The sequence below is a fragment of the Tympanuchus pallidicinctus genome, unplaced genomic scaffold, assembly GCF_026119805.1.
Source record: "Tympanuchus pallidicinctus isolate F22 unplaced genomic scaffold, pur_lepc_1.0 scaffold16, whole genome shotgun sequence".
In the NCBI taxonomy this organism is placed as follows: domain Eukaryota; kingdom Metazoa; phylum Chordata; class Aves; order Galliformes; family Phasianidae; genus Tympanuchus; species Tympanuchus pallidicinctus.
The window spans coordinates 15,882,032-15,898,597 of NW_026294679.1; the positions used below are offsets into that span (position 1 = coordinate 15,882,032).

General features: G+C 43.8%; 1 protein-coding gene across 3 annotated transcripts in view; it reads right to left on the bottom strand.

The window, feature by feature from the left end:
• The window catches only part of KIF20B (kinesin family member 20B), a 64,777-nt gene that overhangs the window by 17,911 nt on the left and 30,300 nt on the right, over positions 1 to 16,566 (bottom strand). The gene's annotated exons all lie outside the window — the stretch shown is intronic.

Consider the following 16,566-nt stretch of genomic DNA (forward strand, 5'->3'; position numbering starts at 1 on the left):
GATAGTTTGGATAGCCACTGTGAAGTCAATCACCTAAACAGTTTTCAATTCCACCTTCAAAGCCCACCTTGCAAGTTCACATGCAACTTAACAGAGAGTTGTATCGGGGGGTGCGGGGAGTGGGAGGTATGAATTGGCAATCTAGCAACAGCTATTATATTTTATAGTATTTGACGACCCGACTTTTTTATATTACCACAGATACAACTCCTGCAAATTTAACCTATAAGCTAGGATTCCCTTTTTCCTTGAACACAGGGTAATTTTTCATTTTCTGTTGCAGAAACAGAAAGAAAAGCCGTCAAATTCCCAAAGCTTTCTGAAAGGCTCAGCAACCATTCGTACTAGATGAAGAATAGATGCATCTTGCTCATCATGCAGCAACACAGCCTGCGCTTCCTTGTGACCAGCCTTTCAGCTCCCTAAGACGTGCCCATACCACTTAACTAGTAAAAAGGAAAATATTTAAGAAAAAGCAAGAACGAAAAAATACCAGGGGTTCAGCTTGTTCGCTGCGAGGCAGATTCTTTAGTTTCTCTTCGCCTGGGTTGTCAGCACAACCACTTACAAGTTCCTTGAAAATTTCAAGGCGCTTTTCAGAATTTTCTTCAAGCCGTTCTCGTTCCTGGGAAAGGCATTCTCTGCAGAACAAAAGACAGAACATACGTCAGCTAAAAGCCAACCCATCTCAACCGCTACGTTATTAGCGCAGTTTCTTGAAAACAAAGATGTTTCTCTGTTTTGGCACCACAGAATAATACACAGAATATTACTGCTACACTGACATAGAAATGTATTTCCCCACTCCCCAAGATCTGATGGAGGTGAGGGAGAGTAGCAGCAGGTGACAACAGGTGCAAATGTTTACTAGAAGACTTCTTCCTGAGCTCCTCGAGCCAGAAAAATTCTGTTTGCCACTAAGAGAGCAGTCAGTAAAGATACCCTCCTCTCCTCAGCCTCCAAATCAAAGCCTTTCCTACGCTGTATTTCTCCTAAAATCCACCGTCCAGGTAGACATTGATTTCTTACCTGAGACCAAGTAAGAGTAAAAGAGCAAGTCCAGCAGAATAGTAGACTATTCTTTCATCCAATCCAACTCTCAGCAACACGGGAAGACACCCTCACCTTTCCTTTTCAACCAATAACTTTAAGAGCGTTTAAAGCTAACTTACTTGAACTCTGTTTCCTGCTGAGCAAAATATTGGGTAAATTCTTGGGCCACTTCATCACGAATTTTCAGTTCCAGCAGTAGCTTGTCCTTCTTCTCAGCAATAAGTTTGTTCTTCAAGTCTTCCACAAGACTCAGCAGTGCCTAGGATAACAGCACTATTAAGTTTTTCATCAAGCAATGGTTTCGCTAGAACTGAGTTTTCTCCCTTCACTCTAGTTGAAAATGACCTCCCAATTCTTTTATTAACTTATTCATAAACAGAAGCCTTCACATTTGGTCCTAGCTCAATAACTTACAGGCTTGCTCAGATAAGTCATTTGCCAAGAAATATAAAGCAGATAATTCATATAGAATTCAGCTGCTACTTTGCAGATGCTCTTTTTTTTGGGGGGGGTGGGGGGAGGGAGGGGGAACGGGGTGGTGGGAGAGATAATACTAATTAAATGCTACCAAAATGTTCTCAAGCCTTCTGTTCCTGCCTCTTTGCCCTCTCTAGAAGTTACTTTTAAAAGAAGCAAAGCAAGGTCCTAAAAGAGAATAAAATACCTGTATTCTTGCTATGTACTGACCACAAGAAAATAATAACACATCTGCATGCCTCATTGCTCTATTTCAATTTGGACACATTTCACACAGCTTCCCCACACAAGACACTAAGTCAGAGTCATTCCAAATTCATCCATAGACAGGAGGGGAATTAACTCATTGAAAGGACAGATAACAGCAGGACAAGGGCAAATGGTTTTAAGTTGAGGGAGGGAAGATTTCAGTTGGATGTCAGGGGGAAGTTCTTTACAGAGGAAGTGGTGAGGTGCTGGAACAGGCTGCCCAGAGAGATTACGGGTACCCCATCCCTAGAGGTGTTCAAGGCCAGATTAGACGGGGCCCTGGGCAGCCTAGTCTGGTATTGAATGGGGAGGTTGGTGTGCCTGCATGCGGCAGGGGGGTTGGAGATCCATGATCCTTGAGGTCCCTTCCAACCCTGGCCATTCTGTGATTCTGAGATTCCGCTTAGTTCTTAACATTGAATTTAGGGACAGAAAGGGTGCTCAGAACGAAGAGGAGGGAGATGGAAGAAAAGAAGGATGTTGTTACAAGCCTCAGGGATGCACTAACTCTTAAAGCAGTCTGGGCACTTACTGAATATTCTTCTTTCCCTACCAGGACTTTATTTTCTTCGTATTTCAGCACTGTTTCTTCTCCTGACTTATGTTCTTGCTCCATCTCATAGTCATCATCTTCCACTACATCTTCTAGGGTCCAGTCCCACAGAAATCCAGCGCTTCTGCTTGGGACCGTCATTTTAGAGCAACGAGGCATTGATGACCCACTGGCTGAGTTCTGGCCAAATGACTCATCACGAGGAGGAACAGATGCATCCGTTACTATAACCTGCCCAGGAAATAAAAGAGCAAAGCCATCAGTATTCCTTCAACCTTGACTAGTACTTCCAAGAGGGACCTGCTGTCATTTCCTCTCCAGAGCTTACTACTCCCCTGGCCTATAGCCTTTGTTTGGTCACTACTTCAACCAGTTTTCAAGAAAGTAGAAAGGAGTTACTGCAGGCTCCAATCCTCCCCTGAGTCTCAAGACTATCACTAGCCAAACAACGTGCAAGAACTGCCGCTTCACGAAGCCACAGGTTTCTGCTTTTGCTTTCAGTTTCCAGTTGCACTCAATGCAACTGGACATCATCTTTTCAGGTCTTTCGCTTGCACAACCACATCACCCTCATAGGCTGCTCCTTCTACTTTCCCACTTAACCTCCTTAGATACGGCCACAATCCGAGGGCACACATCCACCAATCACGCTTCAGACAACAAACTCCCAATGCTTCAAACACTTCCATCAAGCCTGCAGCACTGATCAGACACTTTAACTTCTTCATCCTTATATCATGACTCTCATTCCTACCCATTCTGACTAACCTCCGCTTCCCCACTGAAGCCTCTTACGGCCATAACACAGCCTTTCAAACTCTTTGCTGCTCCGTTTATATTGTCAGGGCTTGACCTGAACAAGAGTCAAAATTACAACACGTATGGGCTAGCTGGATTTGCTTTCCTGGGTGGGATCATATTTTGGGAAGAGAGAAAAATTAAGTAAATAGTGGAGAATTTCCTCCCGATATAACAAGCGGCTTCTTGTTAGGCTGAATACCTTTTAGGAATAAGATTCTCAGAAGAGAAGGGCTTCTGCCCTCACACCCCAAAGAAACACAACAACCCCAGGAGAGACTACAGCACACTCACTTTTTGTGCAAGAGCTGAGAACCTCAGCACATTGAACGTTTCATCATAGGCTGAAGCACACTGGCTGATGTTTACTAACATGTGTGTCTTCCCTTTTCCACTGAAGAATCCCTGAAGAAAGTGCGTCAACTTACTCTCCCGAAACGGTATGTGCTGCTGCACCCTTTGGAGACAAAAACCACAGCAAAGCCCACAAGTTAACCACTTCAGTTCAGTGTACGAGCTATCCAAGTGGAAGACAGCATATTAATAGCGGCAGTAGTCCTTACATCATTTGGGGTTGTGGGCTGTTTTTAATGCTATCGCTTTTTGCTAGTCGGCAGACAGGTTGTGTGGTTGTTCCAGCTACTACGCAGCCTTTATCTTCTTGGACAACGCACGAGAATATTTAAAACAAAAAGTACGTTCAACATTTAGCCTATGTTAGGTCACACGGCCTCACATTACCTTCAATTCTCTCTCGCCTTTCTCTTTCCCTTACCATCTTTGCAAAAACGGCCTATCTACTTCTCAGAAAACAGTTTCTACTTGTACGAAATCCTCACCTCCCTGGTGAGGTTGCCCACTGCACTCTTGACAGCTACTGAATTCTGCAAATAGTGCAAGACAGCTTCAGATAGTTACACTGCTGTCACAACACACACACGACCCATAAGCAGCTCTACTGCAGGAGTGCTAAACAAGAGTCGTGTTAAGAAAATGACTATCAAAGTCATCTATCAATATTATAAGTGATTAAGCTTCAGTACATTTCTTCTGAGTTGTTAAGATGTCAAGTGATCAGGACCAGAACATAAAACAGTTCTGAACACACCACAGCTCTTCAAGAAGCTGCTAACTTTAACGGCACCCTTCTTACCTAGAAAGGAAGGACCGACGAGAGACTAAACCTCTAGCTAGGCCTATTTTCATCTTCTTTAAAGCACAACACAATTTGAGTAGGCTACCAGGCAGAGTGTTAGCAAATAAGAGAATTTCTTAAAGCACACAATGGCATTTCCCAAGCACAGAGCACACTTAATCTGTGTGGGAGAAAGACATCTTCAAATGAGAATCTACAGAGAAAGCTGCTCCTGAGCGGTTGCATCCAGCTGTGACTCTAAATAAATACTACATCCTTTTAAAATACAGAAAGTTCTGCCTGCACTCACTTAGAGCCCAACCGCAGGCAAAAATAGCACGTAGGCTTCTCTTCTGTCTGCATTATTGTAGAGAAAATAGTGAAGAGAAATTGTCTATCTTATCCCAGGATTTCTTTGAGAAGGCAAGGCCAGAAGAAACAATGTTAAGTTGCTTAAGTCCACGATAACTTAAGTTCAAAGATTCAGAACTCAAAGGTTTACTTAAAAAACTCAAAAGTAAAAAATAAACAAAGCCGGCAAGTTTATACACCACTTTGTTAGATCAACAAGGCTTCACACAACTGCAGAAGTCTACGTATACTTTTCACTCATGCCTTAGTTTGGTACTCTGCATTTTAGACAATAGCTTAAACGTTGCACGCAATACCTGAAATCCACACCTGGTTTCCAGTTTGTACAAGGACTTACTTTGACTGCTGACTGATCCTGAGTGCACTAATACACTTGCTTAGAGTCAGGAGAGACGTATTGATATTTCCACTCTCTTTCAGCCTATCACCTTCGTTGCGCGTCTTGGTATACCTTTCTGAACCAGCAAGATCACACAGGGATAACCTGAAGGCAGATAAGGAAAATTAAGTTTTCTTGCCTCGGAACGTGCCCTGATTATTTTCATTTCTAACACAACCACTCCTCCCAACGGAAGAATTTCTTGAACCCTCCCATGCTTTTTAATGTTGCTTTCCTAGCGAAGCTGCACGCTACTTCCTGCCAAACACTTCTTCAACAAAGCTTCATTTTTCTGCCATGCGCTTCTTTCTGAGGACTTAACGTTAGTTCAGAAATCAAGTGGAGCAGGATAGAGGAACACTGTGCTGAACAGAGGGCACAAGATGCAGAACAGCACTGCAACTGGATGGTTTAGTACCGTATGACGATAGGAAATGGGGAACCACCACTCATACACGAGGCTCCATCAGGGAACACTGAGTACGTAGCCTAGTATCAATACACCAACACTGAAAACAACTGACAGTTTCACCCCAATAGAAGAAGGGAACTTTGCTCTGAACTTACTCATTGACTCGTGTGACTCGTGGCATTTCAAGGTCTTCAATTTTTAGTAACTTGATGGTAAATATACTGTGGCTAAAAGGAGAAATTTAAAACCAGTAAGGAGAAATGAAGGAAGATCAACAGTCAGAAATACATATATTTAATAAAATCTACAACATCTAGTCAAAATGCTGCTGGATCTACTTGAGATTCAATTAACTTCATAATTCCACTGGATGCAGTAAGAATTTTAAAGAGACTTTTATCTCAGCTTGTTTTGCTTTTCTTCCCTCCCCCAAACCACCAGTGCTTAGACGGAAGAAGGCTTAGTTATTCTGCTGAGAGTTTTTGATAAAACAATTGGCTTTTGTACACTCTTATCTGCTTGAAGGACTAATCCATCTTGTTTCAAGCACTAGAATCACATGCAGTTACAGGATATCTAATGGAACACTCGATATCAAGCCTTTCTAAAGCCTTCTGCCCTACAAAAGCCACAGGCAGTATTTTCACTTATCCCTCTTCCCCACACCATCTTATACCCAACCTCAGTCAAAGTCTCCCACCTTCGGCTGGAGCAAGCATTCAGCTTTGTGCTTGCAAAACTCCGGTGTTTCTGTCCCAGTTTAAAAAGTCTAAAAGCTTCTTCACAATCAGAGACCTGAACCCACTGCAGACCTTTCAGAAGAAGGAAAAGTGACTTTGTGAGCTTCATTAGCAAAAGGAAAAGTGAACAAGAAATGAGGTATACAAACAAAGAATAATACACTTAGTCAACACAAGAAAATATTGTATTAAGTCTGCTTCAGACACACGATAAGCTGATGAGAGATAAGACTAAGATTCTTCCTCCCATGGAAAAGGACAAGATACAGTATGCCTCTGCATTCAAGCAGACATTTCCAGAGCTAAACTGAACACATTTAAGAGTTTTCTATCTCAGAAGAAACTTTATTACAGAAATGACACTTTTCCATGACAAGCTTGGTGATTTGCAAAGCACTCCAGTTACCTTTCACGTAAGAATATCCCTTGTTGTCTGGAGCAAGGCCAAGTGTCTTTTTTTTCCTGTCCTCTGACATAGGAGCCAGTAAATCATAAAAACATTCATTGTAAATCTCAAAAAATGAAACCCAAACAGAGAACTTTGAGAAATTATCTAGAAATAATCTGCTAGATTGTTCTGATCCTTTTGAGAGATTTCCTACACCTGCAAAGTAGAAAATATTACAAGTCAATCTAGAGACAGCAAAACTAATTGCATTTAAAATTAGTAACAACTAAGATTACAGCAGTCTTGTTAATTAGAAAACTTTTCCCAGGCAAAAACCACGGACATCCCCCTCCTCCTAAACACACACAGAGCATCTGGTAGTCATACGCTTGCCCTACACCTTTGCAAAGACACATCTGCTTGAGAGCTTGCTTTTTCACTTCCAAAACCTAATCTAACGTGTCTAGTTGGGTTAGAAATATTCTGAACTCTTCAAAGGCTTTTTAATGTAGTTCTTAAATGCCCTAAAAGCCTGTCAGAATATCACTAGGAATCTTATCACAAGCCATACTCTTTCTCTTCGTTTTACTTACACCTCGTGCTTAACACCAGGTTATGCTAGACGTCCAAGTAGTCTCCTAACCACTTCATCCCTTCTGTTTTCTGCCCAGATGTCCTGCCCCTTATTCCAATCCATCACAAATAAAAGCCAAATAATCCTTTTATTATTAACATTAGCAAGGAACCAGTTCTTGACCTTAGCGGTTAGAAAAGCTTCTGTACTGTTTAATACAAAACATACCCTTAGAATCAGCCGGTGCTTTGCCGTTAGGGCTATTGCGATGGTCTACCTGCAAAAGAAAACAGAGACTTCTGGATTTATTATTGAAGTACAGCACCAACACACCACCTGTTGCCTGTTTGGTTTTGTTTTTGTTTTTGTCTTTTTTTTTTTCTTTTTTTTATATACATCTATATGGCCCTCCCAGAAAGCAATACAGCATAGCTTCAATATGCCAACACCAAAATCCAGGCTGTACATTACAACTGGTTCAGTGCACTCATACACTCCTGCTTTAAGTCCTGTTTTTACCTTACTACTCATTCCTGACAATTCCTTTGCTATAACATACCACAGCTTGCCGATACAGGGGGAAAAAAGAAAAATTGGAGGAGAATCCCGAACTGGAAGGAGTTACTTCACAGAATGATTTTCAACAGCTCGGTTGTAGTCTGCATATTACCCTCGATTTCATCAGACTAGGATTCCTGAAATATTTTTCTTTTTGGCATTTTCATAATTGAGGACTTCCATACCTTATGGCTTATTAGGTCAACTCTTGGAAACTAACGTTAAGGTAGAATAATTGATCATTTAGTGTAGGTAAGCAGCTCATTGCTTCTTAACACAGGCTGTCAAAGTCTTACACAACTGAAATTAACTCTAAACTTTGTAAATATACTATTTTCTTTGTCCAAACTGCTTAATAATACAAAATGGTTCCCAACATCCAGAACTTATGATGTTCACACACATATAATCAGTTCCCAGGCTTCAGATTCTGAGTGTGTGGTTCTTTTTCTTTTTAAAGCACAAAAGTAGAAAGAAGTTCCCATTAACCAAAGTGAAGACGAGGAGTCTCACCTACCAGACACAGTATGCTTAAGAAGAAAAATTGGGAAATTTTCATCAACACAACACACAGATCTGGCTTTGGGTAGGCAGCAAAGCTTGCAGCTACTCAGTTTATCAGGTCAAGTGATCTACCTACAAACATGGCTCTTGAAACCAGAGGAGGCACCTCTAGCACATGATCACATCTCATCCTACTCCATTACAGAGTTAAGATCAGCATACAGCTGTTCACCGCATTTTCTTTCCACATCCTCACTAAACCTGGAACAGTTTTACACAGCTTTGGTTCATGCACATGTAGAAGACAGGTGTTGTTTCCCCCCGCCATACTTACAGATCATTGCAGCCAGACTTAACACGTGCCTGGGCTCTCAAAGTTATTCAGAAAGAACCTGACTGCCACCTGCCTTTGACGCACACTTAACTAACTCCTCAATAAGATCAATCTAACTCCACAACTGAAATACCCCACTATGGTGTGGCATGCCACTAAGAAGATGCTTCATTGTTTTTTGACAGGAACAGAAAGATGAATAAACAACTACATGAGAACACACAAGCCCCTTTCATCACACAATGCACAGGATCACACTGAGCTCCCTCAAGATGCATGTACTCATCGTTTCTTTATGAAGTAGTCTCCTACCTCTTTTGTCAGACGAAGCAATGAATTTTTAAGAGCAGTTTCTTCTCTCACTTGGTCTTTAGTCAGTTTTACGTAATCTCGCCACCGAATAGGTTTCAGATCCATTTTTGTGTATAGCCTTCCTCCAATAGTTTTAAACAACATATCCAACGTCCTTGGCAAAATACCAACATCATCTTCTGTCCCTGTAAGCAAAAGAAAGGCCCCAGTAATTATCATGAGCAACGTACAAAATAAACGAAGACGAAGATAACTGATTTGAATCTCAAGGCACGCACAAAAAATGTACAGGCCAGTTACAGTCTGAAGCAGCGTTTGCAGTGTTACTAGCGAAACACAACCCATTCCTTAGACATTACAGGGCATCACTTGAAAACAGCCAAGATATACTGCATCAGCTTAGCCATAAGAGAAGGGGGAAAAGAAAATGCAGCAAAATCCCACATTTAACAAATATGCAAGTTTTCAACTGTTTTCCAGGCTTCCTCCCCTCTCTGAAATAATCCTGACATACAACCAGAGAGATATCTCTGTAACACCACTGTATTCATCCCACCAACCTTACTAACCAATACCTGGGAGCCTTGTAACTATTGCTCAAGGAACTCAACTTCTTTCCCCACTGCCTTTTCTTAGAGCTCAAAAAAGACAAGCTTCTATGACGTTGTTATTACTAAACCCAGAAACTTGAAAAAAGATGGAAATAGCCTGCTCAAATGTTTCAAAATGTTTAATCTCTGCCTACGATAAATCCAACAAACTCAGACATACTTTCTTCAAATAAAAAACAGCATCTAAGATGCATAATGTCACTGTAGGAACCAAAACCAAAGTTGCTGATTTGCACCCTTCTCACAGACTGATCGTTTGTTTTCACAGCTTTCTCTTCGCCCTGAGATTTGGAGTACTTGGACAAGGAAGTCATGCACATCTCTCTGAAATTCCTGCTGGCTTACAAAGGACTACCACTGCACGTATACGCAAATTCGGGTAGTGACTACAGCTGTCACTTTAGTAATATATGTCATGGAAGAAGACTGTTCAAGGCTACTAATATTCAATAGAAGGCAATGTACAAAGCCTGCTGAGTCACTAGGTAAGAAGTCAAAACATCTCTCTCTTCTAGAAGTAAATCCTGCTTTAAGAAACTAATTCAAGGAAAAAACTTTTCTACTCTTACCTTGGAATGTGTAGGTTTTCCCAGTATTTCTAACGCCATACGTAAATACAAGGCGATTACATCCTTCTAGGAAGTCTAGCACTGGCTGCTTCACTGTACCTTCAAAGAATTCTTCTTGAGTTGCTTCAGGTCCAAACACCTGAACGTTACCAAGAAGCTGGTTAATCTCTTTAGATTGTTTAAGCAATCCTTACATACTTGTAGCAGTCAGATACACGCTTATAATCATACAGAGAATTCTGAAGAAAAACTTGTTTGTTGTATATTAAGTAACAGAAGACAAGCAACATCTTCCACAAATAACTTAGAGGCATTTAAAGAAAATTCATTTACTCGTGAAAAGGTGAATTTCTGTATCGCCTGTCCTGCAGTTTTCTCAGTCGGTCGACTCCAGGAGCTCTTAGGGGGTTTCAGTATAACGCTTGTTGAGTCCTCAAGTGAAACACACCCCTATTAAAAGGAAGCACAAGTAATGCAGGCATCAAACGTGTTTTAAAAGATCATCATAAGGGGAAAAGTAAACAAGTATACGTTAAGGGTTGTTTGTTTTCTTTTGTTTGGTAGTTTGCTTTTTTTGTTTGTTTGTTTTTAGTGTTAAGATTAACTAAATGTCCTACCTGTGATCCATTTGCTCTTTCCAGTGCTGTAAAGGGCTTAATGCGCAGGCAAACTTGTATGTGTCCCCTAGGCTCCAAACTAGACGTCTAAAATTGAAAGAGCTGGAAGTTACAAATCTGACTAGATCCTCTCTTTGATGATTAGCACATTTACACAGCATTCTTTTCATCAGCCTGTTGTAACAGACTCATTTGATGACACGGGAAGCACGAATATTTCACTCTGTTTTCACAAGTGCTTTGGCCCCTGCTAAGCTTCCTTGTGAGAGCCTAGAGTTTCAAAACAAATAATACTGCAGTACACTCATGTTTTAATATCTTCCATGCTTACCAGTCCTGGTCTTTCACATAGCTCCATGCTGGCAACATAGGATGGTCTGGAAAGTTTATCTTTGCCTGAATTTGTTTCCATTCTGCAAGATGATACAAAAAGAAATTATTCGTTGCTCTTTCAACGCATGATGCAGAGTTCCTAAGCTCAGTTACGAAATACGAGACTAAGTGATATCTGCAGTTTGCTTTGTGTGTGTGGACTGACTCTTGCTTCTTCCTATTCTCCCCTCCATCTCCCTACAAGGAGCAAACCCTGTGGTGCCGAGCTGCCTGTCAGACTAAATCACACCACAACCGCCCATCGGGAAAAAGCCTTTTGCATGTAGCACTGCCTTCCTAGAACCATGATGGCTGATGGAAATAGTCATAGATACCATTTAGTAAAAGCAGGCCCGCTCCACATAACCTTTCCCGTCATCTCATTTTGCAGTTCGAGTCTCCTTTTGGAATAAAAGCTTATCGCAGTAGAACATTGCAATGGCTTATCCCTGTGGCACCTAATCAATCGTTGGTATGAAAAAGGATAGCCCAATGCAGCTGAACACAAGGCAGGACTCAGAGGCACTGTGAAGTCTAACAGGTAGCTTTGGTATTAAGAGGATACTAAACATCAGAAAACCTCATGCCAGAGTACAACTGTTGGCTTTTAAATCCGCAATTTAACTCCTTCAGTGCATCTCAGTCTCAGCAGTGATCTGCTACAGAAAAGGAAAGTGTAATTGATTCAGCGTGACAGGACACCAAAATAACCCTTAAGACGCACATCTGACATACAAATACCCGCGTATTTTGCCCACACTTCATTCTCCTGCTACTTCTTCCTCTGATACCACAGGTGCCATCTTTGCAGTTTATATTTGCCCTCTGAAATAGCTTGTCAGGATATCACTCATCTACCACGGCAAAAAGCACCCTAACACTTGGTGCTGCCCGGCTTCCTACAGCTTGGACAGCGATTCAGCCGCCTTGCAACCCTAAACCCTCACGCCAAGCTCCAGCAGCGCACATACAGTGTCCGTAAGTGCTAATAGGGAATAGGAAACGTTTGATAAACTTCAGCGGTTAAAGCGGCCGATGGGACCAGCGCTGGGGCACGGCCCTTCGCTCGCTGACAGCGCTGCCTCTCACGCAGTCACGTTTTTGATCTCCGCGAGCAGCACAAAAAGCCGGCATGGAGCAACACACAGCTCAGCCCTCCTACCCGACCAGCAAAACGCAGCTACCGAGTCGGACAGGGCTAGGCAGACATCGCCGAAAGTCACGCTGAAGGGAACGGGTCAGGCGTTCCCTTCCCTCTCCCTACAGCTTTCAAACAGGGGAAAGCCCGCCCTGAAATACCGCCCCAGCTCCAGCAAACGCCGTCTTACGGGAAAGAAACGGACCTCCGCCGAGCACGGTCGCTCCCGCAGGTCGCTAGGCAACCGCAAACCGCCGACGCCGCCAAAGGGGCCGCACGTCTCATAACCGCCGCCTCACTGACGTGCAGCGATGGCTGCTCGCTAAGCGGCATTTAGCAGGATCCTGCTCTCGCGCTGTGATTTCTCGCTTGAGAAGCAGAAGGCAGGCCTGCATGCGCCTGCTGCGCCTCGAGGGGCAGCCTGGGGTGGCAGGGGCAGCCCCTCTGCCAGTTCCCCCCCTCCGGGGACCCGGCGACCCTTATCCTGCCGTTTCGTGGCACGGGGAGCTCAGGAGACCACAGCACCCCGCTGCGGAGGCCTCCTCTGCCTCAATATTACCTGTTCTAGCTGTAGTTGGGACTTGATGGATAGAAAAGACTCTGAAATGTGTACTCCAGGCTAGAACGCTTCAAACAGGAGCAGAGAAGAACACCTACATCTTTCTTGGTTAACCACAGGCACATGAAAGCATTACTGAACAGCTTTCCCCAGATACGGTCAAAATTACCCACGTTCAATGAGGTCTCTCAGCCGTACCTGCGCATGAGGTACAATACTTCACCTTAATAGATAGTACACCTGTCCTTTTCCAGCTTTTTTCCCCCCGTATTTTCACGCTCCCCCATCTGGCACACAGTGACACCAAGACATCACGTTTACAATGAAAAAGACTAATACAGAACACACTTCAAGCAGTTGGAAATGTTGTCCAAGTGGGATGGGGGAGAGAATTAAAAAAAAAAAAAAAAAAGTAGAACTCATGGGTGAAAATAAAACTATGTACGAAGATGGAGAAAAGGAGCAGCAAAATAATTATGACATACATATATATGTATGTAACAAGCGATGCACAAGCAAGCAATCGCTCACCACCCACCAACAGGTGCCCGGCAAGTCTTCAAGCACTTGAAGAGAGAGCCAGAGATTAACTCCTCCTCCTTTGCAAACTCTCCTTCTGCAAGGAATATCGCCTTGGCCAGCTCCTTGGGCACCCTGTGCCTCTCAGCTCCTCATCAGCAGCACAGTGGGACAGACTGAGGGGTCCTCAGCTCTGTGCAGCGCAGCTCAGCAACAACTAGAAACATCAATGTGTTATCAACACTGTTTCTCTCATAGAGCCAAAACATAGCATAGTCACTAGACATGGTGAAGCAACACAATTCCATCCCACCGGAAACAATGACACCTTCTTTCAACAGTAAATCGCAGAGCACAGGAAGTCTTCAGCATCCAGCAGGAAAGGTGCAATTTGGAATTTTTGTACCATAACACATCCAAACTTTGTTTCTCAAAAGGAGAAATCTCAATCCCGTAGATGACTCAGAAATAAAAGGAGATTGTAGCATTTACTAGACATGCATTCTAAGCTCCCAGAGTAGAATCACATTTTTGTTTTACATCAATGTTTCTGGGAAAAACTAGAGATGAACTTAATAGGGGGATCTATGAATGTTAAATTCAGCAACTTCAAAAACAAACTCTTCCTTAGCAAAGGTGATCTCCCATACTTGATCTTAAACTACAGAGGATCTCTTTTCTGCCTATTTATTTTTTCAGCGGCAGGAATTTCCCCAGCATGTAAGATAAAGGATAGGTCCATAAGCTCCTCTGAGATGTCAGTCAGCAGCAACAGGCAAACAAGTTATAGCTGGCACTGGTACGTATGAACTGTTTCATCACGATCCTGATATGAAGCTTGAAGTTCTGAATCACAGAATCACAGAATTGTAGGGGTTGGAAGGGACCTCAAGAGATCATCGAGACCAACCCCCCTGCCAAAGCAGGTTCCCTACAGCAGGTCGCACAGGTAGGCATCCAGGCGAGTCTTGAATATCTCCAGAGAAGGAGACTCCACAACCCCCCTGGGCAGCCTGTTCCAGTGCTCCGTCGCCCTCACCGTAAAGAAGTTCTTGCGCACATTCGTGAGGAACTTCCTCTGCTGCAGCTTCGTTTCCCTTTGTCCTGTCTCCACGTACCACTGGAAAGAGACGGGCCTCACCACTATGGCCCCCACACCTCAGGTATTTATTAACCTGGATTCCATCCCCTCTCAGTCGTCTTTTCTCAAGGCTGAACAGACCCAGTTCCCTCAGCCTTTCTTCATAGGGGAGATGCTCCAGGCCCTTCACCATTTTTGTGGCCCTCCGCTGGACTCTTTCCAAGAGGTCCCTGTCTTCTTTGTACTGGGGAGCCCAGAACTGGACACAGTACTCCAGATGAGGCCTTACCAGGGCAGAGTAGAGGGGGAGGATCACCTCCCTCGACCTGCTGGACACGCTCTTTTTAATGCACCCCAGAATGCCATTGGCCTTTTTGGCCACGAGGGCACACTGCTGGCTCATGGCCAACCTGTTGTCCACCAGGACGCCCAGGTCCCTCTCTGCAGAGCTCCTCTCCAGCAGCTCATCCCCCAGCCTGTGCTGGTGCATGCAATTATTCCTCCCTAGGTGCAAGACCCTACACTTGCTTTTGTTGAACCTCATCTGGTTTCTTACTGCCCAGCTCTCCAGCCTGTCCAGGTCTCGCTGAATGGCAGCACAGCCTTCAGGCGTATCAGCCAATCCTCCCAACTTGAGAGGATCCCAAAAAGAGGTAAAGTAAATATTCTGCAAATATACACTTTTTGGTAATAATTCCACTCTCCAGAGAGCTTTCAAGAGGATGCCTTAGCGACTGTTACAGATGTTCTGAGGAACAACACTAGATGTTCATGAGAAAACCGGAAAACCTTCAAGCAATGCAGGCACTGGGTGCCAGCGCGCAGAGGGCAGCCCAACCTTTGCCCCCAGGTGGTTCAGACGAGCTTGCTATGTACTTTTCAATCCTTTCCAGGTACAGGAAATGGCACAGAAGCCCAAGAAGTGCTGGGCACCGTTCTGAAACAACACTGTATAGGCAGTACATCTCTTCAGCAGGGCGAGTGTGCGAAATGTAGCTCCAGAAGTGACAGAGGGGAGAGACATGGAATGCGCTGCAGTACAGACGCTCCCTACAGGTGACAGGGAAATGCAGGAGCTGAAGGAGCTCCACTAGCAGCAGCATAGCTCCACGAAGCTCGGCTAAGCGCGCCGAGATGCGGGCGCGTCGGAAAGGAGCAAAGCACTTCTTTGCTGCTGACTCGGGATCAGAAGGGCCGCAGCGCCATCGTGCGGGCGCCGCGCCGGCTGGCCTACACGCATGCAGACGCACGTGCTCACCCACGTACGCACTTCTTGTTTATAGCTCGACTTTTCTTCAGTCACAGCACAAGTCGAGCCCCAAGAAGCTCAGGTATTAGCATGCCTACTTAAAGCTGTCCTATCACAAAGAAGACTCCCCAAAATATTCGGCTCTCCTTTCATGGAAAGGAGCAAAAACCCAACAAGGAAAACCCACTGTTACAGCTGTTCCACGTGCAACATTTTTGCCCACAAGAGCTGGAAGAAAATATTGGAAACTACGACATTTTACATTTGGTGGGGAAAAGAACAATCAAATCAACAAAGAAATCATACCACAAGGAATTCAACGTGCTTCCTATCCTGCACTTACCTTGTAGATTTTTCTTGGTTTCAAAGCTTATTTGGTGATTTAATGACAAGCAATCAAGCCGTCATTCAAAGCAGCGTGATGGACCGTGAATCTCTCTGCAGGCAAGAGCAAGGTTGCCCAACGGGAGGAACAGTCCGGCTCGACAGGCATGTATTGATGGGTTCTAAAATTAACTTGAACTGTACAGAAGAGCAAGATGGGGGCAAGATGAGCAGCTGGTTGAACTTGTGCTGAGCGTGGAACAAAGCAGACAAAACTCTGAGAAAGGCAAAGAAGCAATACGCTAAGTACGGCCCACTGTTTAAGACTGTGCCATGACTTTCACTTTGTGTATTTATTATGCCTCCAGCTATGACACTTGCATAAAATGCAGAAACGCTCACCTACCACCTCGCTAAGAGTCATCAGCGATGCACTCTTCTCAAGTCCTGAAAGAGCTCAACTCTAGCCCTGAAAAAGGTCAGTCTAGATAGATAACCAAACCACAGGTGGGAGAAAGCAGAAGATCCGGACAGAAGGACAAAGGACCTCAAAGCGTAAAACCACCTATGAAAACATTAAACAAGATTTCACGACAAATGCATTCATCTCTACTTAGGAAGGAAAGCCAAATTTGAGAGACGGGCAGCTTATTCTCTGTTGTATTTGAATGAAGAGGTGAGAAAGAAGA